Genomic DNA, 24278 nt, shown 5'->3' with positions numbered 1-24278 from the left:
TAAAATTAACTCAAATAAATCAGTAGTAGCCTTCCTCTACAGAAAAGAGAAACAAGCCAAGAAAGAAATTAGGGAAACGACACCCTCGGTGTGACTTTAACAAAGCAAGTAAAAGATTTGTACAATAAGAACTTCAAGACTCTGAAGAAGGAAATTGAAGAAGAACTCAGAAGATGGAAAGATCTCCCATGCTCATGGATTGGCACGATTAATATAGTAAAAATGGCCATTTTACCAAAAGCGATCTACAGATTCAATACAATCGCCATCAAAATACCAATCCAATTCTTCAAAGAGTTAGATAGAACAATTTCCAAATTCATCTGGAATAACAAAAAACCCAGGATAGCTAAAACTATCCTCAACAATAAAAGGACTACAGGGGGAATTACTATCCCTGAACTCAAGCAGTATTACAGAGCACTAGTGATAAAAACTGCCTGGTATTGGTACAGAGACAGACAGATAGACCAATGGAACAGAATTGAAGACCCAGAAATGAACCCACACACCTATGGTCACTTGATTTTTGACAAAGGAGCCAAAACCATCAAATGGAAAAAAGATAGCATTTTCAGCAAATGGTGCTGGTCCAACTGGAGGGCAACATGTAGAAGAATGCAGATCAACCCATGCTTATCATTCTGCACAAAGCTTAAGTCCAAGTGGATCAAGGACCTCCACATCAAACCAGATACACTCAAACTAATAGAAGAAAAACTAGGGAAGCATCTGGAACACATGGGCACTGGAAAAAATTTCCTGAACAAAACACCAATGGCTTATGCTCTAAGATCTAGAATCGACAAATGGGATCTCATAAAACTGCAAAGCTTCTGTAAGGCAAAGGACACTGTGGTTAGGACAACACGGCAACCAACAGATTGGGAAAAGATCTTTACCAATCCTACAACAGATAGAGGCCTTATATCCAAAACATACAAAGAACTCAAGAAGTTAGACCGCAGGGAGACAAATAACCCTATTAAAAAATGGGGTTCCAGCTCCGAAAAAAAGAACCAAAAAAATGGGGTTCAGAGCTAAGCAAAGAATTCACAGCTGAGGAATGCCGAATGGCTGAGAAACACCTAAAGAAATGTTCAACATCCTTAGTCATAAGGGAAATGCAAATCTAAACAACCCTGAGATTTTACCTCACACCAGTGAGAATGGCTAAGATCAAAAACTCAGGTGACAGCAGATGCTGGCGAGGAAGTGGAGAAAGAGGAACACTCCTCCATTGTTGGTGGGATTGCAGACTGGTACAACCATTCTGGAAATCAGTCTGGCGGTTCCTCAGAAAATTGGACATTGAACTGCCTGAGGATCCAGCTATACCTCTCTTGGGCATATACCCACAAGATGCCCCAACATATAAAAAAGACACGTGCTCCACTATGTTCATCGCAGCCTTATTTACAATAGCCAGAAGCTGGAAAGAACCCAGATGCCCTTCAACAGAAGAATGGATACAGAAAATGTGGTACATCTACACAATGGAATATTATTACTCAGCTCTCAAAAACAATGACTTTATGAAATTCCTAGGCAAATGGTTGGAACTGGAAAATATCATACTGAGTGAGGTAACCCAATCATAGAAAATCACACATGACATGCACTCATTGATAAGTGGCTATTAGCCCAAATGCTTGAATTACCCTAGATGCCTAGAACAAATGAAACTCAAGACAGATGATCAAATTATGAATGCTTCACTCCTTCTTTAAAAGGGGAACAAGAATACCCTTTGCAGGGAATAGAGAGGCAAAGATTAAAACACACACAGAAGGAACACCCATTCAGAGCCTTCCCCACATGTGGCCCATATATATACAGCCATCCAATTAGACAAAAGGGATGAAGTAAAGAAGTGCAGGCTGACAGGAGCCGGATGTAGATCGCTCCTGAGAGACACAGCCAGAATATAGCAAATACAGAGGCGAATGCCAGCAGCAAACCACTGAACTGAGAATAGGACCCCCGTTGAAGGAATCAGAGAAAGAACTGGATGAGCTTGAAGGGGCTCGAGACCCCATATGTACAACAATGCCAAGCAACCAGAGCTTCCAGGGACTAAGCCACTACCTAAAGACTATACATGGCGTGACCCTGACTCTGACCTCATAGGTAGCAATGAATATCCTAGTAAGAGCACCAGTGGAAGGGGAAGCCGTGGGTCCTGCCAAGACTGAAACCCCAGTGAAGTAGATTGTTGTGGGGAGGGCAGCAATGGTTGGAGGATGGGGAGGGGAACACCCATAAAGAAGGAGAGGGGGAGGGATTAGGGGTATGTTTGCCCAGAAACCGGGAAAGGGAATGACACTCGAAATGTATATAAGAAATACTCAAGTTAATAATAATAATAAAAAAAGATATAAGAAAGGAAAAAAATTAAAACTATGATGACCTCGTGAATGGCATCAGAAAGTTTCCTATAAGTTCAGAGGCTTCCAAAAGTTCCCTGCATTAACAACTGCAAATTGCAACAATACACTGGGTTCTAGGGTCCTTAAGACCAAATGTCTAAGATGCTCCATGTACCAAAACTTAACCATAAGCCCCCCTCCAACACACACACACACACACACACACACACACACACACACACACACAGACACATCTCTTAACACACATATGACTTACTACCTACTTTAAGGCTAGGAATTTGTTAATATGTGTGAACTTTACAGTTTTCAGAAGAAAGCATTTGAATAGGTTCTATCATTGATTATTTAGCGACCATTGTGAATTTGTAAAGTCTTAATCCAAAAATTTAAGCTTAAAGGAAATTAAGAGAACTCACAAAGGAAGATTTATAAATAATGTATGAGAAATAATGAATAATGTAATGTTTAGAAGACCTTTGGGGACGAGGTCAAGTTGAATACTCAGGACACATCTCCAAGGTCAAGCTCGTGGAGCACCTGTGTCTGTCCTTACATCATAAGCCACACAGGTGGCCCAGAGCGCCATGGAATACTTGTGGATTTCTTTTTCTTTTTTCTACCCTGGACTGTAACAGATTTCATTTCCCACTCTTTCATTTGTTGCAATAATTAACAATTCATTCTAATAATTAACTATCTTTAGCATTTATATTCATTTTTAATGTTTTTTCTACATTACAATTCCTCCTTTTTAACCTTAATAAAACAATGTACAACTGTTGCACTATAATTAAAAAGGGCACAACCAGTCCCTGCACATCACCACTCCACGATGGACCTGGGCCGTGGGACCAGGCAGTCGCTCCCTGGCATTAGGTCTGGCACTGTAGGGCTATATAGAACTAACATTAATTTATCTCAGTGGAGGCTGGCTTCAGCGAGGCACCACGCCACATTATCTTCTAGCCCCAGCAGTCTCTCAGCTCCCATTACTTGTCACTCTGGCCAGCCACGGCCAACCGGGAACTCTGTTCCCAGCTACCCGGTACTATCAAAACTCAACAAACTGTAACCCAACAACCAGATTCATATGTTAAATACTTAGTACGCAATAAACAATATACAATAAACTTAGAACCAATTGATAAGGATATAACTGCACCTAGATAAGATAAATTTGTCTGCAGAAATTCATCTCAGCTACTTTATCAATTCAGGACCACCCAGATCTGGGCCATCCTTCTCAGTCTCCGTTTTGATTCTCCTTCCTTCTCCTTTTCTCCCTCCTGACAAAAAAATTGTCCCTGCCTCATTCTTTTACTGTCCACTCATAGCCTTGACCTAACTTGTGCCAGCCCTCACCTGCATAATGACATCAACCTACATACAACATAGTATATATTAATAATAAAATTCATGATTATCTCAATTATTCTCTCTGTGTGTGCGTGTGTGTGTGTGTGTGTGTGTGTGTGTGTGTGTGTGTGTGCGTGTGTGTGTGTGTGTGTATTTAGGTCAAAGGCCATTCACCTTGTTTAGCCAAAATTTCTATCTCTAAGGCTTGGGACTCACTTATTACATAGACTTACTTTTCTGGGACTGACAGACCAGCTGGACAACAAATCTTAGGAATACCCCTGTGTCTAATCCCTGGGCAAGCATCAGGCTTCTCACCATGCTCAGAGTTTTACTTGGAACCTGAGGGTTAAGCTTACATCTTCCTCATTATTCAACAAGAATTTGACAGACTGAGTCATCTTTCTAGTCCCACTTTGCACAGTATTTCCTGTGGTTTCTGGATTATATCTCAATTCTCTGTCTCACGGGCAGTAAAGACAACTCAGAATTAACATTGTGCCACAAAATCTACCTCATATATTTCTCAAGGAAACTTGGATCGTCTTATAAATCGATGGCAGCACTCACACGCTCCCGATTATGCAACATGGAGTTTATCCTTCCAAAACTGAAAGTTTATTGAAAGCCATCTAAATTGGTGACTAGTCAATTTAGCACCTTTCCAGGCATGACATCATGTTTGGCAGTAGACACACATAATGGACAATGCCAAATGCCAAAGCAAAGTAGAAAGTTTAAATGATTCAACTAAGTAAATCCCTTTCTCAAAATTTTATTCACATTAAATATTTTAATACAAGAATTGCACCTTGCTATGATGATTTCTGTTAGGTTCTGATTATATAGTCCTTCAAAGGTCAGGGTCAGAATAATAAAGTATCTCCTTCCTTATTAAAAAAAGATTACACACATTTCTATATTTTTATATTTATTTTTATTGAATATTTCATGTATTTACATTTCAAATGTTATCCCCTTTTCCCCCTCTCACATTCCAATAATTTTAATGGCTGCTTCTATTTCTTTAGGGCTTATGGGACTGTTTAGATGGTTTATCTGATCTTGATTTAACTTTGGTACCTGGTATCTGTCTAGAAACTGTCTATTTCATCCAGATTTTCCAGTTTTGTTGAGAATAGGCTTTTGTAGTAGGAACTGCAAATATTTTTAATTTCCTCAGTTTCTGTCATTATGTCTCCCTTTTCATTTTTGATATTGGTAATTTGGATGCTGTCTCTGTGCCCTCTGGGATGAAGTCACAGTCTTTTGACCAGATGTGCCATGTATTTTATCTTTGTTCACCTATTGACAATTATAAATAATTTGTTAAAAAGACTCATGCATAGGTAATTTCACAGATGTGAGTTTTCAATTACTTGGTTAAGTAAGTAGGGGCACAATTAATGGATCTTGTTTTTAACCCAGTCATTTTGTATCTTTCAAACTATTAAAAAGGTTCTTTGCCTTTAATGTTACTATTGCTAGAGGTTTGCCATTTCCTACAGTTCTATAGATTGCTATGTTAACTCTCCCATATCAGTACTAGGAAACCAATGATTCACTATCCACCCATTCATGTTCTATCATGATTGAAACTCATCTTTTTTGGTGAGTATTTCTCCATTTTAATACATTTATGTCCTCTTATTTTTATATGATGTTCTCTTAAGAATATCGAATGGATTTCCCTCGGAACTCCAGCATTTTGAGCAACCACTATTGATTGAATATTGGTTTCCATATTGCCTACACCTGTTTTTACTCCCATGAGTACTGAAAATATAATCCTGTGTCCCCACATTCATTCTAGCATTTATCATCATATAGCTCGGACAATTTAATTAGGCAAAATAAAATCTCAAAGTAGTTTTAATTTGCCTTTTCCTGATCGCTGAGGCTATTAAGATTTTTTTGCATTTTTTCATCTTTATTAACTTGAGTATTTCTTATTTACATTTCAATTGTTATTCCACTTCCCGGTTTCACGGCCAACCCTAACCCCTCCCCTTCCCCTTCTGTATAGGTGTTCCCCTCCCCTTCCTCCCCCCATTACCACCCTCCCCTCCAACAATCACGTTCACTGGGGGTTCAGTTTTTTCACAGATATTTGTATTTTTTTCTTTTGAGAACTGTTTAGTTCTATCCCTCAATCAACTTTTACAAAATAATTGCTTATCAGTACATTTATTAGTCAAAGGTTTTAAAACTGAACTGGAGATAAACAAGATTTCCAACAAATAGATCGTTTGGCATCTTCATTAAAAACGCCCACTTCTGAAGCTCATTTCAGCCATTTAGGCTTATTGACATTCATGAGTGCCTGCAGTCTGTGTGTTGAAAAGTAAAAGTTAAATGCTGTGTATTTATTATCACACGTTCATGCGTTTTTTCACCTTGCATATTTTAAATTGCAAGAGTCCCACTTTCAGAATATGTTCAAATGAATTGACCTTAACCATTATGTATAGGAAAACATGGCTTTAATGTGAGCCAGTATGCAAGTGAACACTGACACAATGACAATTTTTTTTAAAAAAAATTAATTTGAGTGAGTATTAACTAAAATGACAATTCAGATGAGATGTTTGGTTTATAACAGGTTATCATTATGGTGCCCAAAAAGAAAGCACAGTCAAATTCTAAAAGAGAGCATCATTTTACCTACACTCTCAGAACTATTGAAAACACAGGATAATAAGGAGAACACTTGTATACTGCCTCAATTTTCTAATTGGGTTGTTTTGTTTCTTGGTGTTTATTAACCCTGTGCCAAATGTTAGCTGAAAATGGTTTTTCCCATCTGCTGCCTGTTCACTTTAATGATGGTGTCCTTTGCAATACTGAAGTCTTTTAGATTCATGGGGTTCCATTCTTAATTGTTGGTCTTAAGGACTGTTCTGTCAGAGTCTTTCCAATGGTCCTTTTCCATGCACATGAGTTCAGTTTCCTTATTTTCTACTCTACTCAGATTCAGGGTATCATATCTTATGTTGAGGTTCTTGACCTGTAAGTGAGGTTGTGTTTATTGAAAGAGATTACAATCTAGTTTCATTTATCTACATGTACTTACCTAGTTTAACCAACACCACTTGTTGTAAGTGATGTATTTTTTCAATGCATATTGTTAGACTCTGTCAAAATCAGGCGGCTTAAAAATGTGGGCTTATATGTGGGTTCTCAGATTATTTCATGGAAAAAATATGTCTGTTTCTATGACAGGGCTGTTACTTTGAGTTCCTTTAGGAGTTAATAAAATGCCTTCTACCTAATGAAACTTTTAATAATGCACATTATGATTTAAACCTGAAATTTGCAAAAGAAATAGTTTTTAAGTGTGCAGTAACAAACAAGATTTTTTTTTCTGTATTTACAAGGGCTTGTGACAGAACTACAGTAGTATGTCATTCTCTGTCTCTCTGTGCCTTTTCTTCTCTCTATGTCTCTATCTCCCTCTGTCTCTGCTTTTGTTGGTTTCAGTTCTGTTACTGTCCCTCCTCTTTCCTCCAATCCATCCCTCTGTCTTTTCTGAGACTGGTTTTTGCTGGTCATAAACTTGAAATGCTCTTGACTCCTCCTAAGTGCTAAGATTTCACCTAAGGCTTCACAGAACCTTGAACTGACACCTGTTTTTTTTAAATTCCATTTATTTTACTTAAAAAATTAACAAACATGTACATGTGTTTGTATTACTTTATCTTTGAAAGCTTACTATTAATGATTTTCTACATATTGAGAATAAATACTAAAATATCGCATGGCGTAGTTTTATCTTTAATTTTCATAGGTAACATTGAAATATATAATTTTTGCATTCTCATGGCTCTAGCACTCCAGTGTGACTCCCTTGATGAACTCCCAAACTTGATATCAGCTTCTGGTCTCCTGCAGGCCATCACTATATCCTCTTGGTGATCTGACTTCCTATGAAATGTTGATGAGAAATATTTTTATATTCTAAATGGTAGGATGCTCTCCTCTTGAGTGTCTGCTTCATCCTCTATTGCCTCAGATGCCACTAAATCAAAATGTACATTTAGCTATCCTGTGTCATGTTGTGCCTGTAATTGTTGAATTTTGTGTTATAAAAACAATTTCAGTGGGATAAATCAACACACCATCAGCATATTATTTTATTTATTATATCACCATGTCTTGGTATAAACTCTTCTCATAAAACACAGATAGATGTCTCTGTCCTCTAAGGTCCTTTATATCACAAAATTTAGAGTGCAAATTAGTAAGCGCTGCAATATGTCTATGTGCTTATTATGTTTTGTCTTCCAATATCTTAAAAATATGTATTGAATTTGGTGTCTGCCCATTTCCTATCACTTCCAGGTATTAGAAAATATTTCTTATATAAATCTCTTATGTATCTTAGAGCAACACAAGTAAAACAGATTCGATACTTTTGCCTTTCTGTTCCCTGATGATATTACGGGTTAACTGAAGACTTTAACTATTAGGAAATGAGTCAGCTGCATAGAACAGTTGAGAAATTATTCACTTATTTACATTGATTCAATGACAGTAGCCACACAGCGCCAGTTCGTGCCTTAAGTCTAAGTATCTTACCTCTGATTTTGCAAGACATAGTATTTCTTTCAAGAATTTCTCTTGTGATAACTTCAATTTATTTCATGTGTTTGCAATCAAGCGAATGATTATCTACAGATCAACATTTGAATCCACTTTTTTATATCATAAACAATACTCCACAGGGTGGAAAATAAAGATCTTGTCTTATTTTTGCTTATTTACAAACAGGAAAATTAATTTGTAATATTATAATTTCTAAGGATAAAAACACATTAGAATTCATGTTTTTTTGTAGTGGTATATATTTCTCCTATCATGGGTACCATGTCATTTACACTCCCAATTTTTTTAAAAAAATTATTAATTTTTAGTTTTCAAAAGAAATGCCATAATAGTTTTGTCAAAAATTGCATTTTAACCAATTTATTCAACCACGTATATCTTTTCCAAAGGAAGGGTGATTTTCCCATCACAAATATACAAATATATTTTTGTACAAATACAAAAATAATTTTATAACATATTTGCTACAATTTCTTTTATTTGAGAGAAGTACATAGGTTGAAACATGATTATTGGTTTTACTCTGTGCACATTTATTCATTTATTTCAAGGCTTCTATAATGTGAGTCTTCTCCTTGGAATTCAGTCTGCATATGCATTGCAGGAAGACCATATGGAGATTAATTTGTGTCTTTTGCCAAGTTCCTTCCAAACCTAAATTTCACAGTACTTGTAGCCAGAAAGGAGTTCTGCATTTAAAATCTAAATGTGAAATGATATCATTCCTTTAATCGTTTAAAAATATTTACTGATAGTCCCCCCCCCAAGAGATGAATGCAAGAAAGAACCCATTCTATCAAAGAACTCATGACCAGCTACCAGTCATGAAGTACGAAGACTGGCTGGTAAGAAACATCCGCTGAAGGAGGGGCATTATATTTATTGCAAATATAGGGGACATGAAAAAGGTGAGAGAGTCTATGATCAGATAAAGGCAATGAGAAATACATGGAAATATTAAAGAATGGAACATTTTCAGAAAACTGTAAGTTATGAGATGGGCTGAGAGTAATTCACAATGGGAGTAATGGAGGGAAATGAAGTCAGGAAACAAGGATTTTAACTTCTGTCAGACATTAGACTCACAAATATTTGAAGGAAGCTCTCACAACCAGAGAAGATTCATACTAAGGTTTATTAAAATGTGTAGGTGGAGATTCACCTATAGACTGAAGATCTTACACAGCCAGCCATATGCTACAGGGCTTACATATTTGCATTCTATCGGTTGGGAAAATAGGGATGATTTCAGAAGTATCTGAAAATTGACAGAGGTTTATATGATGTCATTATGCATCCACATTACAGAGTCACAATCGTGTGTAGAACTTTACCAAGGTCACTGCATCCTATGAGATTAGCCATGACTTTTACTTTGCTTTATTGCGGGCTCTGTTGTAGATCATTTTCGACTTACTTGATCTCTCTTTGGATTAAGCACTCCAAAGGACACTGAACAAAAGATACTGTTTTGTCCTTTATAGCAGAGCACATGAAGGATGGATAAAACTTTTTTTTTTTGGTCCCCCAGAAAGCCTAAGAGCAGGATATAATTTTAATGAGCTTGATGAAAGCAGAGAACAGTGAATGAGAATTGTAGATTAGATACAATTAAAAAAAGACTGCATAGGTTTTCAAGATATTTCAATCTGTGCTTTTTCCTGCGTGTTTCACACACCATTAGGACTTAGTTTTTTGACAATATTTATTCCATCAATCAAAAGAAGAAGTATCTTGACTTCATAATTATCCTATCTCTGAAATTTATTCTGCTTTCTACTATTAGTCTTCCTAGATTGATTGACACTAAGAAGAATGAGTTTTATCGAGCTGTTGGACCTCTAAGAGGAGAAATTTCCAAATTAGTTTTATTCTATTGATAGATGCTTCTGTTCATAGACAGAGTTCAAAAAGTCCATTTCTTCTCATCTCAATTTGAATGTCGGCCAGCCCTTGACTAGCATGATAGTAAAATGAAGTAGAAGAGACAATGTGTCAGCTACTATGCTTCTCCTTAATACCTTAACCTTCTAATCTCTTCAAATGATCTGTTTGATTATTACCTTAAAGCTACTCTTCTGTAGAGATTTCAAAAGCATCACAATGAAAAGACATCAGAAGAAAAAAAGAAAACATGTATCAGCTTCCAGATTTATAGATGGGAGTCCAAATGTGGCTAAGAGGCTTGAGAATAAATTGAGCACTGCCACAGACTGGTCTGTTTTTCTACCAAGTTCTGTAGGAGAAGCCCTCTTGTTCAATGTAATTACATTTAAAAACACAGCCACTATAGGGGTAGTGTTAAAACAAATGAGGTCATGATAATGTCTACATAATCCAATAATCTTGGCATTTGTATAATGAGAGCGCAATACTCCAGGAAGGCACCTTCACAGGAAAAATCCATGTGAGTACAGACAAGATTCCATTCACAAGCCATGAAGGGAGGAAGCCTAAACAAAGCAAAAGCACCATCAGTATTCTCATAACTTCTATCCTATAGAACAAACATTTAAAGAGGCATGCAAACTAGACCAAATAAAACAATGTGAAATACCAGATGAGGATCTTAGTATATTTTCAGCACCTTCCTTGACCTCCTGATGTAAATTCTTCACGACACAAGCTTGTTCTGGAATGAAGATTCTTGTGACCTACTAACTGGTAAGAATATGTATAAAAATTTCTTTATGGTCCAAATTGGGATTTTAGGAAGGAATTAGGTGCAACCAATACTGGGTGGGAATCTCTCTCTCTCTCTCTCTCTCTCTCTCTCTCTCTCTCTCTCTCTCTCTCGTGTGTGTGTGTGTGTGTGTGTGTGTGTGTGTGTGTGTGTGTTATTAAAAGTGAATGGGTGAGTGAGTAGATAATTTCACAGATGGAAATAAAGAATAGAAGACTTCTTTAGACCATGTGTTTTCTTTTTATGGTCTTCAGGATTACCCCTATTATGGAATCTATTGAACTCCAAATCCCCCAATCTATATTCAATCCCAGTGTGACTGTATATGAAGAGAGGCCTATTAAGGCCTTTATGTTTTGAGTGGAGTACCGATATGGTTAAAAGAGTACTCTTATCAGAGAAAAGGAAACCAAGGGTTTGACTTTATTTGAGCTCAAAATAACCACAGGAAAACAGAGTTAAGAAAAGACTCATAAACTAACAGCACTTTAGAACTTTGTTATTTACTTGTGAATACTACTAAGTTTGTGGTATATTGTTTTTGAAGGTGACTGAGACTAATACTTGAGATGTACTATTTTAATCACTTAAATTGAAGTTTCCCCAACAGTGCTGAAAGTGGGGATTATTTCTTTATACTTTGTTTTTGTAATGGACTTTCTTTCTTATATTGGATATTTTTACTAACATTTCAAATATTGTTCCCTTTCCCAGTTTCCCAGACATAAACCCCCTATCTCATCAACCTCCTCTTCTTCTATAAGGGTGTTCCCCTCCCCATACATCCCCCTTACCACTCCCCCTCACTTCCCCCTACACTGGGGTTTCCACTTTGGCAAGATCCAGGGCTTCTCCTTCTATTGGTACCCAACAAAGTCATCCTCTGCTACATACACATTGGAGCCATGTATAGTCTCTGGGTAGTGGTTTAGTCCCTAGGAGCTCTGGTTGGGTGGCATTGTTGTTGTTATGGGGTTGAAAGCCCTTTCAGCTCTTTCAATCCTTTCTCTAATTCTTCCAACGGGGGTTCAGTACTCAGTTCAATAGTTTGCTGCTAGCATTTACATCTGTATTTCACATGCTCTGACTGTGTCTCTCAGGAGACATCTATATCCAGTTCCTGTCAACATGCACTTCCCAGCTTCATCAATCTTGTCTAGTTTTGGTCGCCACATGTGGGGCAGGCTCTGAATGACCATTTCTTCAGTGTCTGCTTCATACTTTGCCTCCATATCCCCTCCTATTTTTGTTCCCAGTTTTAAGAAGGAGTGAAGCATCCACACTTTGGTCATCCTTCTTCTTGAGCTTCATGTGGTCTGTGGATTGTATCTTGGGTAATTCCAGCTTTCGGGCTAATGTCTACTTATCAGTGAGTGCATACCATGTGTATTTTTCTGTGATTAGGTTACCTCACTCAGGATGATACTTTCTAGTTCATTCCATTTGCCTATGAATTTCATGAAGTCATTGTTTTGGATAGCTGAGTAGTACTCCATTGTATAGATGTACCTCATTTTCTGTATCCATTCCTCTGTTGAAGGGCATCTGGGTTCTTTCCAGCTTCTGGCAATTATAATTAAGGCTGCTATGAACACAGTGGAGCATGTGTCTTTGTTGTATGTTGGAGCATCTTATGGGTATATGCCCAGGAGAGGTATAGCTGAGTCCTCAGATAGTGCAATGTCCCAATCTGAGGAAGCATCCGACTGATTTCCAGGGTGCCAATGTACTAGTTTGCAATCCCACCAACAATGGAGGAGTGTTCCTCTTTCTTGATATCCTTGCCAGCATCCGTTGTCACCTGAGTATTTGATCTCAGCCATTCTGACTGGTGTCTTTGCACATCTTTTAACACCCTCACTACTATGGAATTGTCTGGCTAAAAAGAATATTAGAGACAACCCCATGGATAGAGCATATTGCTTCTTAGTAAGAAATTCAGACTCATTGAACCATATATCTGTGTTCTTAAGGTCTATTAATACTGGCCTAGCTTTCATTGCTACATCGCCATCCTTGCTTATTTCATTGAGTAAAATTGAGTGAAAACAATTCTGAGGTACATACAGTGCTGGCTCCCAATCCTTCTTTCATTACCCTGTATGCTACTTATATGTGCAGAATAACTCCTCAGCCCAAAGGCACATACAACTATATACTTATTGGATGGAATGGAAGAATGGTGACTGTAGGAAGAAATGAAAATTCTGTAATATCTGAATGCCAATATTTTGGCTATACATTATGGGCTATTACTTTATAAACAAGGAAAAGAGACAGATATTTACTTTTCATAATCATAATAAAAACATACATGCTAGGAGATGTGGACATTTGCTCAAAAACTCAGGTTTTCTGTGAGGAACAAGACCAAGATGTACATCAAACATACTTTTACCGGCATTGAGAAATGACCCAATCTTCATCTTTGGAAAATTTTCATTTTTAAGAAAATGTTATTTGCAACTATTTCACTTTTTAAAATTTTTTAAAGGTAATAAATGCTTGTGTCAGCAAAGACTACATTCTACATGCCAGGCCAATTAGTTTTTGGGGATTAGCACTTTTCATTACGAAAGTCAGAGACTGACCTGAACACAAAATGCTGTAGCCAATCACTAGTGAAAGTGCCACAATGTGCCCTGACGTCACTCTGTCAGTTATTATGTCATCTTCTTAAATCTTATTAATTAAAATGTTTTCAATATCCCTGTTTCCATTGTACTTATTATAATCCATCCATCTTAGCAAAAAGGCTATGATATTTATAGTGAAATACAAGTTTAAGACAATACACATTTCTCAGAGGAAGAGAGTTCCATTAAGTTGTTATTCACTTTGATAAATAAGATCTAGTGTGAGAGTCAGGAAGACACAAGGAGGACTATTTTAGCTTAGTACTTCAAAATCTGCAGTATTGCTCATCAAGAGAAATGATGTGGGTTTTAAATGTTGAAATGCAATTCCTCCCATTTCTTGGTAATTCTTTCTGCTTCAAACTTGTTTTCCTTTCTATGTTTGTGGAATTCAGATAAGACTATATATTCCAATATAAAGAATTATCTGGAGTTTTATATACAGTTATATGCATGTATGGTCTCCTCTATCTGTGGAAGACAGGGGAAGTGATTCAGAGAACAAGCAGCAAGGGAATTTAAACCTATTAAACACAGGAAACCTACTAGGACTGAGGAGAACTTCTAGATAGCAATGGAAACCAATGAAAAAAATAGCCAAATAGTTCAAAGTAAAATGCTTAAGACGTTGTTAAAAAGACAGGTTGAAAACCTTCCTGATATATACAATTATGTAAGGATAATGAAATCATAAACATGTACATAGACAAGAATAATATCAGAAGACAGAAAGGAAGCAAGGAAGAAGGAGAGTGGTGGACAACTGAATATCTCCACCATACATACAACAGAAATGTGATTAAATTTGTCTGAAACAAGTCACTCTCTCACCCACAGGGAGTTCAAACAAAGGTAGTTGATTTAATAAATTAAGAGGGTGGCTACTGGGTCCTGCTAAGACTGAACCCCCAGTGAACTAGTCTATGGGGGGAGGGCGGCAATGGGGGGAGGGTTGGGAGGGGAACACCCATAAGGAAGGGGAGGGGGGAGGGGGATGTTTGCCCGGAAACCGGGAAAGGGAATAACACTCGAAATGTATATAAGAAATTCTCAAGTTAATTAAAAAAAAAAAGAGGGTGGCTAAAGTTCCTTATTATGGAATATGTTCCAATTTCTGAAAGCATTTGCTATATGTATTTATTCCTAAGAAATATCAAGAGAGCAACAATGATCATTCCTTTCTATCCTAATTTGTCGCCATTGCCTTGAGATATTAGTGTTTCCATGTATCTCTGGCAGATCTTGATGACTTTAAAGAAATCAGTGATGTCCCAAATTCTGCAGCTTTACAGATTGGTCTGGTATAAACATTTAAGACAAATCCTAAGAGACATCCTTTACACAATTGGTGATATAAAAGGTCCATCAAGTTAAAATAACTGAAATATTACCAACTGAATTGATAACACTCGACATAAGTTGGAATGATATTGTATATGTTATCAGAGTAAGAGCAATAGGTTCTCCATAGGGCCTTTGACCTATCTAGCAGTTTTTTCTTCTGATAACTGAATGAACCTTAAATCACAGGAAGAAGTGACTGATTACTCTTATAACATTCATACAACTCTTGCATCAGTGGAGAGGTCTTGCTTGGATGGTCACTGTTTCAGTTCACATTGTTCAAAGTTGGCTTTATACTGGTGGATTTGTTCTTTCCACCAATGTGAAAGCTAGTCAATATGGGAGTGAAGTTTCAAAGTACTGAAGAGAAAGAGAGAGAGAGAGAGTGAGAGAGAGAGAGAGAGAGAGAGAGAGAGAGAGAGAGAGAGAGAGAGATGTGGACATAGATACAAGGAGATAGATGGTGAGACAGGGAGACAGAAAAAGAGACACATACAAACAAGCAGATAGAGAAAAAGGGAGAGGGAGGAAGGAAGGGAAGAAAAGAGATGGAGAGACATAGGGATAGAGAGACAGAGACACAGACAGGGAGCAAGAGAGAGAGAGAGAGAGAGAGAGAGAGAGAGAGAGAGAGAGAGAGAGAGAGCAAGCATACATTCTATCCTCATCAGTCACTGGAAGAATAGTTTTGTTGTTTATTTTTTTTTTGTAAATCATGAATGGATATAAAAACTTTATATTTCAAAATATTTTCCTTTATAATCTAACAAAATAATCACTGAAATAAATCAGTGCTTAGTTTAAAAAGCATATATGAATCAAATATTCATTGATTAATTTCATGCAGTTGCTCATTATCTGTTTTATCTGTTTTTTTATTAAAAAAAACTAAATTTGGGGCTAAAGAGATGGTTCTGTGTTTAAGAGCCCTAGTTTTTCTTCTAGAGGATCTAGGTTTAATTCCTAGCACCCACATAATGGCTCATATGTCTCTAACCCTACTTCCAGGGTACATGAGGCACTCTTCAGCCTCTGTAAGCAGCAGGCATGAATGTGGTGGATAGACATACCAGTTGGCAAAATCATCCATAAAACCAAAAAACCAAGTAAAGAAGTTAGTTGTGCAGAGTGTGTGGGGAGCTTGTGATGTGCAGCATTGTAATGAGTGTTTGTGTAAGTAAGCATCAAAACTCTGATAAGCGGAACTCCAGTTACAAAGGAAGGGACATGTGGTAACAGGGACTGACATATACAAAAACCTTTTTCTTGTGTGAAATTCAATGTGGAATGTGGAAAAATAAAAGCGGAGTTTTTTTTTTTCTTCTTTATCACACTAATTGGGCCACTCTCAGCAGCGGTCCCTAGATTTCTAATTAAACAACTACTTTCTGCACGCTCGCTGTAGCAGCAAATTACATAATGCAGTATAAATTATAGTTAAAAAGACAGCTTTCTTTTGACTGTGTGATACAGGGTTGGGAGGCAATCAGGATCCCACTGTTTCCTCTTTGCAGAAGGACTCGGTTCAGCAAAACATGCGGGCCTCAGTGCGGTGGGATGCCACAACCACCCACCGCTCGACAACTTTATAGTTTCAAGATTTGCTGGACTTTTTCATTTTTGAACTGGCCATCAGGCCATGTTCACCTAAATATGCCAGTAATCAGTAATCTCCCTGAGACTTGTATTTAGATGATAAGATTGTCCATCCCTCAGCCTAGCTAGTTGGAAAGACGGAGTTACTTTCATAGAAATGCTAGGAGACTTAAGGTAGGAAATCAATGCTAACTAATATCTAGCCCAATTAGAAATTTGCAGAGTCAATCTGATCTTCTGATCAAGGCTTCATTCGTGAAAGACAGTATTTCGAAGTCTCATGTAATGAATGTCTTCAGATAAATTATTAAACAGCAAAATGAATTCATTTTGATCAAATATAAATTGTCTATGATCACAGAGCAAATCAATCAGCTTTAAGAACATACTGTGCTTGAAATCATGTATCTTCATTAATATTTGTGTTTATGACAGGCAGAAAGGAATGTGATGTGAGTTGCTATTTTAACAGGAGAGCCAACCTTGCTAGAGGGAAAGTGGTTACACTCACATGTTCTCAGCGGCTAGATCTCTAAATCAGAGATCAATTTATACAAGCGATCTCCCAGAAGAACAGTAGGTCAAAGTTGAAGATGAGATAACAAGTAGCGGAAGAAGTAAGACGTTGAACTGTGTAAGAACATAAAAAGAGTGAAGACGTTATTAGACTACATCAAGATAGGAGATCTGGTTTCAACTTTTTATCTTCTTAGCTTTCGATAAATCCTATAAGAGATGTTTTACAATAAGACACTGTTGATCATTGATTGGCTTCCTCCTCTAAGCTTCTGGAGATCAGCTGCAACTCATGAAGGAACTCTACAAGGGATGCACCAAAGTGTAAGGATGAGGGTGGCAGATTATTTCAAGGTCCCGGCCTGATTATTTTGTCTTAAGTTGAAAAAAAATACTGTCAATAGAGTGAATCTCTTTACAAAGCTTGGTATTCTAGCCTAAGGCAGAGGTCAGCTGCTATGCTAATAGTCAAATGATCAGTATATTGTGATCTTCATTCTATACATTTAATGATCATTATTTGACATTATTCAGTTACAAACTCCTTCACGGTTGATAGAATAAAGGTTTTCAACATAGTACATAGTATATCGAATTTCTCCATTTCAAGCCAAACAGGAGGCTGATACATTTTCAGTAATGAATATATTAAAAATTCAAATACTTATCATGTTTTTCTACTGATATGAAAGTGTTCTAGTCAAGCTTTTGATTATGCCAAGATTTTGAGATGTGATAAAGACATTTTTGTGTGTTCCCTTAAGGATTAAGTCACCTAGAACTCTGAATCACTTAGCCAGGAGAATTCCTTTCAGGAAAGGCTATTTACCTGAGTAAATAGTGAGAACATGGGATGAATAATTGTCTCCTTAATGAAGTAGTGCAGTTATATATCTCAGGAACCCTTCCCTCACTCCAGGCAATTGCTTACAGATTTCTACAGCTAAGGTTGCCTGCCTTTTCTGAGTTATAACTCAAAAAATTTTAACTTTTGCTTTTTACTTTTCTGTATTTTTTTGATAAAGTCTAAAATTCTAAAGCTGCTAGCTTGAACATTCTGTATTTATCTCATTCTTTCAGCAATGGACACTGTCTTCCCAAGAAAAACTAGTCAACCTTTGTCTCATTGTTGTCAAGATGCACCTTAAAAACTGAGTGGACATAGTTAAACGCACGCGTATCTAAAATGCTGGATCCCTAAGGTATTATACTGCAGATTGCCATGGGTTAGCAATGGAAGAGCATCTTCTATCTCAGTGACCTGGCCACTGAAAATAGAATAATTTGTATTCATATTTGTTTAATGCCTTAAAGCAAATATCACTATTATTCCTCTATTGATAGTCTTCTTTCTCATTGAGAGTTCCCCAACTCCAGATGTTTACATTTTACTTTTCCTTTGTGGTGCGCATGAGTTCTTAAACATGGTTTTAACCTGCCATGGTGTTCCAGGAAAGTCTTCATCACAGTTGGAAGTGCCTCTGGTACAAGTTTTGTACTTGGCTGCATTAGAAGCTTTAGAAATCCTATTGTTATTAAAAAAAGTTATTTCTCAGTGAAGCAGAAAAAAAAAGACATCAAAACATCAAGAAAAACAGATCTTACAATAGTAATTGAAGTTTATTTGAACCATAAACATATTAAAATGAATATAAATTTTAAGTCATTAAAATTAATGAATAGAAAAAATGAAGAGGCAATATGTATCAAGTAAGCAGAAAGAAGATAAGAAAAACTTTGGAATATATACTATTTTGAGTATAAACATACTGGAAAAATATTTTAAACATTCTACTCAAAAATTTCTAAAATTCTACCTATAAATTAAGGATTCAGGAAAAGACATCATTACCAAGCTAACAGAAGTAGATTCTTGATGGAGTATTATGAAAGATTATATGCCAAAAATTAATAATAAAGATTTTCTTTTAAAAATATCTGACTGAAACTTACTCCAAAGGAAGAAAAAAAAGTCCAAAAATCAAAGACATTTACTAGGGGAAAAAAGCAAAACAAAAATTCCACAAAGAAAGAGCCATGAACAGATTTTATATTTGGTATATTATACTAAATATTGAAAAATAATTTAAAACATTTCTTTATTTCCAAAAATTAGAAGAGAATTAAAGTTTTGAATTTATTCTTTAAAGCCAGAATTCTCCTTAAAAAAACACCAAACATATCACAAGAACTCGTTCACCCTATTAACCGAGCACAAGAATGCATTTTATGTCATTAACCACAGAAAAATGCCTGGCAAGTTTTGTTCTCTTTTATATTACAGCTGCACAGATTAGATGTGGAAAGGGTACTTATGCATCTGATAGGTGACATCATGGTGCAATGATGATGAGAATTGTGATCAGTAGGAAGAGACCAAGCATTTAAGCCTCCACTCATAAACAAAACAACGTCTGTCTGCATACTACCTGTTCAGTGTTAAGTAAAGGTTCTAGCTAGAGCCATTAGGCAAGAAAAAATGTAATGTGAGGGATACAGAGTGAGTAGGAAGAAGCAACAAGAGATCATCTGGTCTGTGGACAAAAGGAATTCACTAAAAAACAATGTAGAAAAAAATGACTTCAGCAGATCAAGGTTCAGATCAAGGTATAAAAACAGAGGTCCAGTTGTGATAGCAAATTAGTCTTTTTTCAGCACTAGGATGACTAAGGCAAGATGATCAGACATTGAAGGACGTCTCTGTTACAGAAAAAGCTTAAGGCCAGGCTAGACTAAAAGTCTAGCTTCTACTTAAAAACAAAACAAATTAAGGAATGTAAGACTCACACATCCTATCAATATTGTAGATTTGATTGTGGGTCATTACATCCTGGGTTTCTATTTCTCAGCAAATGATTTATGTGTTGAGTAGTTTCACATTATTATTAATAGATTTATTTTTCATTTTCTAAATGTTTGACACATCCTTCCGCTACTTTATTGCACAGATGTGACTGATTCCATAATAATTTGAGTAGATAAAAGTTTGGATGTTGAAATCAACACTTTCCATGTTCTGTAGTTTATATGGAACTTAAGAATTCATTTGTTTGACAGAGAAAGGGATACTGTAAACCAGAAGGAACTGAAAATTATGGAAATTTGTAACTTGCATGTAGGTAGGAATTTGGAATCCTGAACATCTATGCATGTGAAATGAAATTTTTCATGATGGGCTAATGAAAGATCCACTATGGAAATTAGTGTGCATGTTCCTCAGAAAACTAAACTTTGTCTACCATGTGAGCAAGCCAGACCAAGTCTCAGTATTTACTCAAAAATATCAAGTCAAATGTCAAAGATGTATTTTTGCATCAGCATCCACTGCAGTACCATTCACAACAGCTAAGTTATAGTAGGGAACTAGGTGTCCAATGACAGAAGGTGGTGCAGGGAAAGAGAACATTATTTGATGTCAAATAATTTTAAAATGAGATCAGTTAAAAACTTTAAGAGGAGGAGAAACACTTTAGCATAGTATATAGAATTCTAGCAGGCAAATCATATTTTTAGGAGAAAAAATAGTACAGAATGTTAGCTTGTAAAATATCCATCATTACTTAAGGTACAAGTTTGGTATCATTGACCTAAAATACTTGCATTATGCTCAGATCTACAGACTTTGAATTCACTTTTTCGTTCTTCTTTCTGAATCCTTTGTTTGGTGCAAGAAAAGCCTGCACCATTTCAGTGCTCACAAGCTGTGATCTGCAGCCCATTACCTAGGGACATGATATACATGTGGTGGAGAGATTTCTAGTAAGCCTCTAAAAACACTTTGTGTTGCGTGATGGGCTCTGACACCTTAGTTAGCAGTGTCATGCTTTCCGTGACATTATGTGGTATCTTTAAGCTTTAAGTTCTACCTGTCAAATAAGATATACACATAGTATGTTGGGCCTGTGCCTGTGACCAGCCCAGCATCTAAAATATACTGGAGCAGGCTGCAATCGGGGCCAAAACTGCTTTACTCTTGGCAGTTCTGTCCTTTCTTTTCTATTGCATGGCCAAAAGGTGCTAACTTTGGGCAATTCTTTGTCCTTAACTCTTTGTGGTAGTGTGGTCCAAATCTGCTGGTTTCTGGTAATTTGACTTTCACTGATAAAAAAAACAAAAACAAAAACAAAAACAAAAGGCTTAATTTCTCTCTGGACTCAGGGGCCCATTTCTGGCCAGGGAAAGGATTGGGCAACAACTCTGAAATAAAAAGTCTTATTATTACAGGCAAATGTTCTGTCTTAGAATCTAGCATTCACAGGTTATAATTTCTTTATGGAAAAACTGTATATATTACACACAAACACAGACACAGACACAGACACACACACACACACACACACACACATACACACTCTCACCCCACATATATATTCATATATTCCTAATCTCAGCATCCTTTCTCCTCTCAAATCCTCACCACGATATTTGTTATAGAGTAGAGGCTTTGATTTAGGGTTTTTATAGAGCCCATTTACAACTGAGAGACTAATTTCCATGCAGTGGTTTTGAAAAACTAATTCACAAATTTAAAAGAACCCACTTTTCCTTTATTTTTAATTGGATATTTTTTATTTACATTTCAAATGTTATTGCCTTTCCCGGTTTCCCGGACATAAGCCCCCTATCCCATCTCGTTCCCCTTCTTCTATGACTGTTCCCTTCCCCAACCACCCCCTTCAAACCCCCTGACATTCCCCTACACTGGGAGGTCCAGCTTGGCAGGACCAAGGGCTAAAGAACCCACTTTTAATGTTAATTCTTATGTTATTTTGTAGAAATGGATCCCTTGCACCTGCACATTTTGTCTTGTTAGATATATTTCACTGTGAGCCACAGCAAATTCAACATATCTGTAAAAACAAATATTCAACTATTTTTGTGACCTGTTAACACTTCCTTTATGACATCTTTTTATGTAAAAATTAACCTAGTGAATCTATGCAAATGAATACAGGGATCTTAAAGAAATTATAATATAACCTTGGCACGTGTTTCTATTTTAGGGTGATTGCTTTGCACATACAATGTGCTTGGTTCATTTCCTGATATACAGGAGAGAGGCACAGGGAAGAGAAAGCAGAAAGTGGGAGGAGAGTAAATAGAGGAGAGAAAGGTAGAGACGGAGAGACATAGGAGAGGGAGGAGAAGTAGGAGGAGATGAGAAAAGGGGAGACAAAAAAGAGGAGAGAGCGAGAAAGAGGGAGGAGAGAGAGAGAGAGAGAGAGAGATATTTCATAGTGTGCAATGGTTTATATCTTCAGTGTATCATAAACGTCTTTGTACTAAAAGTTTGATCCTTTTGATCATTAGCCTCCTTGTGTGGTAATGGAGCTATGAACAACTGAGACTTCATAGAGAGAAGTTGGGATCTGCCCTCACGTTAGGGCATACAGACGGGCCTTTCCTCTCTCACTCTCCTTTGATTTCCAACCTCTGTAAGATGGGAAGGACATCTGTCTTTCTTTTTCTGACATGCTCTTCCATCACTGAGTTTGTCCAGCCACAAGATCCAAACCATCGGAGCCAAACAGCCAGAAACAGAATCCAGTCCCCTTTAGAGCTGATTGTCACAGGCATTAGTATTTTGTCACAATGACGGAACACTGATGAGAACAACAGCTGCATCACTATGGAAATGCAAATGAGAACCCCTATGAAATGTTACTTTATACCTGTGAGGGAGGTGAATATCAAAGAGAGAGGAGATATAGGATAACAAGAATGTTATCCTATATGTCCCATTGGTGGGAGTGCATAATGGTGGAGCCCTCAGGGATTCTAAGTGAAGGCTGGTTTAAACTTAGAATGAGATTCCTTACGTGTCCCAGAAATTACCTTTCTGGATGCATGTAAAAAGAAAGTGAAATCAATAACTCACAGAAAATTCTGTGCTTCTGTGTCCACGGCAGAGTTATGCATATGAGTCAGACGTGAAAAAAGGAGAGTCCTCCAAAGGTGACGGGTGAGGACCCATTATTAATACTTCCACTGTGTCTTAAACACAGCCATTCACAACAGTCTGCATCTGCAGAGCAGTAAGCTAAACCATATAAGCCAGTTATTAAAGAAAAATGCTGTGTGACTTTATCTGTACATAGAAGCTGAAAATGAAGTCAAACACCTAAGAAGAGTATAGATTACCTGTTACCAGGAAAGAATAGTGAGTGGGGCAACAGATAAAAATTATCCAAAATTATGATGGAGGACTGTAGGGATAGATGTCATATATAACGTGAGTGATATAGTTATATTTCATGATATAAATTGTATTGAGAATAGACTTTTTAAGTATCTGTGTCACAAAGTGTGGAAAATGTGAATGTTCATACATGCTTGGCCCAGGGAGTGACACTGTATGGGGGTGGCCTTGTTGGAGTAGGTGTGGCGTTGTTAGAAGTGTATCTTTGTGGATGTGAGCCTTACCATCCTTCTAGTTGCTTGAAAACCAGTCTTCTCCTAGTTGGCTTCAGAACAAGAGGTGGAACTCTCAGCTTCTCCAGTTCATGCCTGTCTGGATGCTGCCATGTTCTTTTCTTGATGATAATAGACTGAACCTCTGAACCTGTAAGCGAACCCCAATTAAATGTCCTTTATAAGAGATGTGTTGTTGGTCATGGTTCACAGCAGCAAAATCCTAAGACAGTAGATGATAGAAACGTTAATTTGCTTGATGGCCACCAACATTTTACTCTACATATACATCAAAACCTAGTTTGATATGCACCTAAAATACGTAAGACAGACTATACTGTGCCACTATTTCTTTCCCTGAAATAGAACGTTAGCTTTTTGGAACACAAGTGCACACACACACATGTGCACAAATCCTTTTAAGCCTTTTTAAAGAAATGATTGACATTGTGAATTAGACAATTTTCAGTTATAAATTTTCAGCACACAGCACAGAAAGCCTAAATGTGCAATAAAATGCTAGCTGTAGATAGCAAACAATCCAGGCCATGGGAAAATTTGTCCATTTCTGAATACCAGTTTTATTGTGCTTATTTTTAATACATTTTTCTTTCTTTGAACATCTCTTATACAATGTTTATTGATCATATCCATATATTACTGCCAACTTCCCGTTGTATTTCCCACCCTATCTTGTTCCCAGCTTCAGTGCTCTCTTCAGTTTTTTTGCACAAGTTTTGA

The sequence above is a fragment of the Rattus norvegicus genome, chromosome 20, assembly GCF_036323735.1.
Source record: "Rattus norvegicus strain BN/NHsdMcwi chromosome 20, GRCr8, whole genome shotgun sequence".
NCBI lineage: Eukaryota > Metazoa > Chordata > Mammalia > Rodentia > Muridae > Rattus > Rattus norvegicus.
This window is presented reverse-complemented; position numbering follows the sequence as displayed.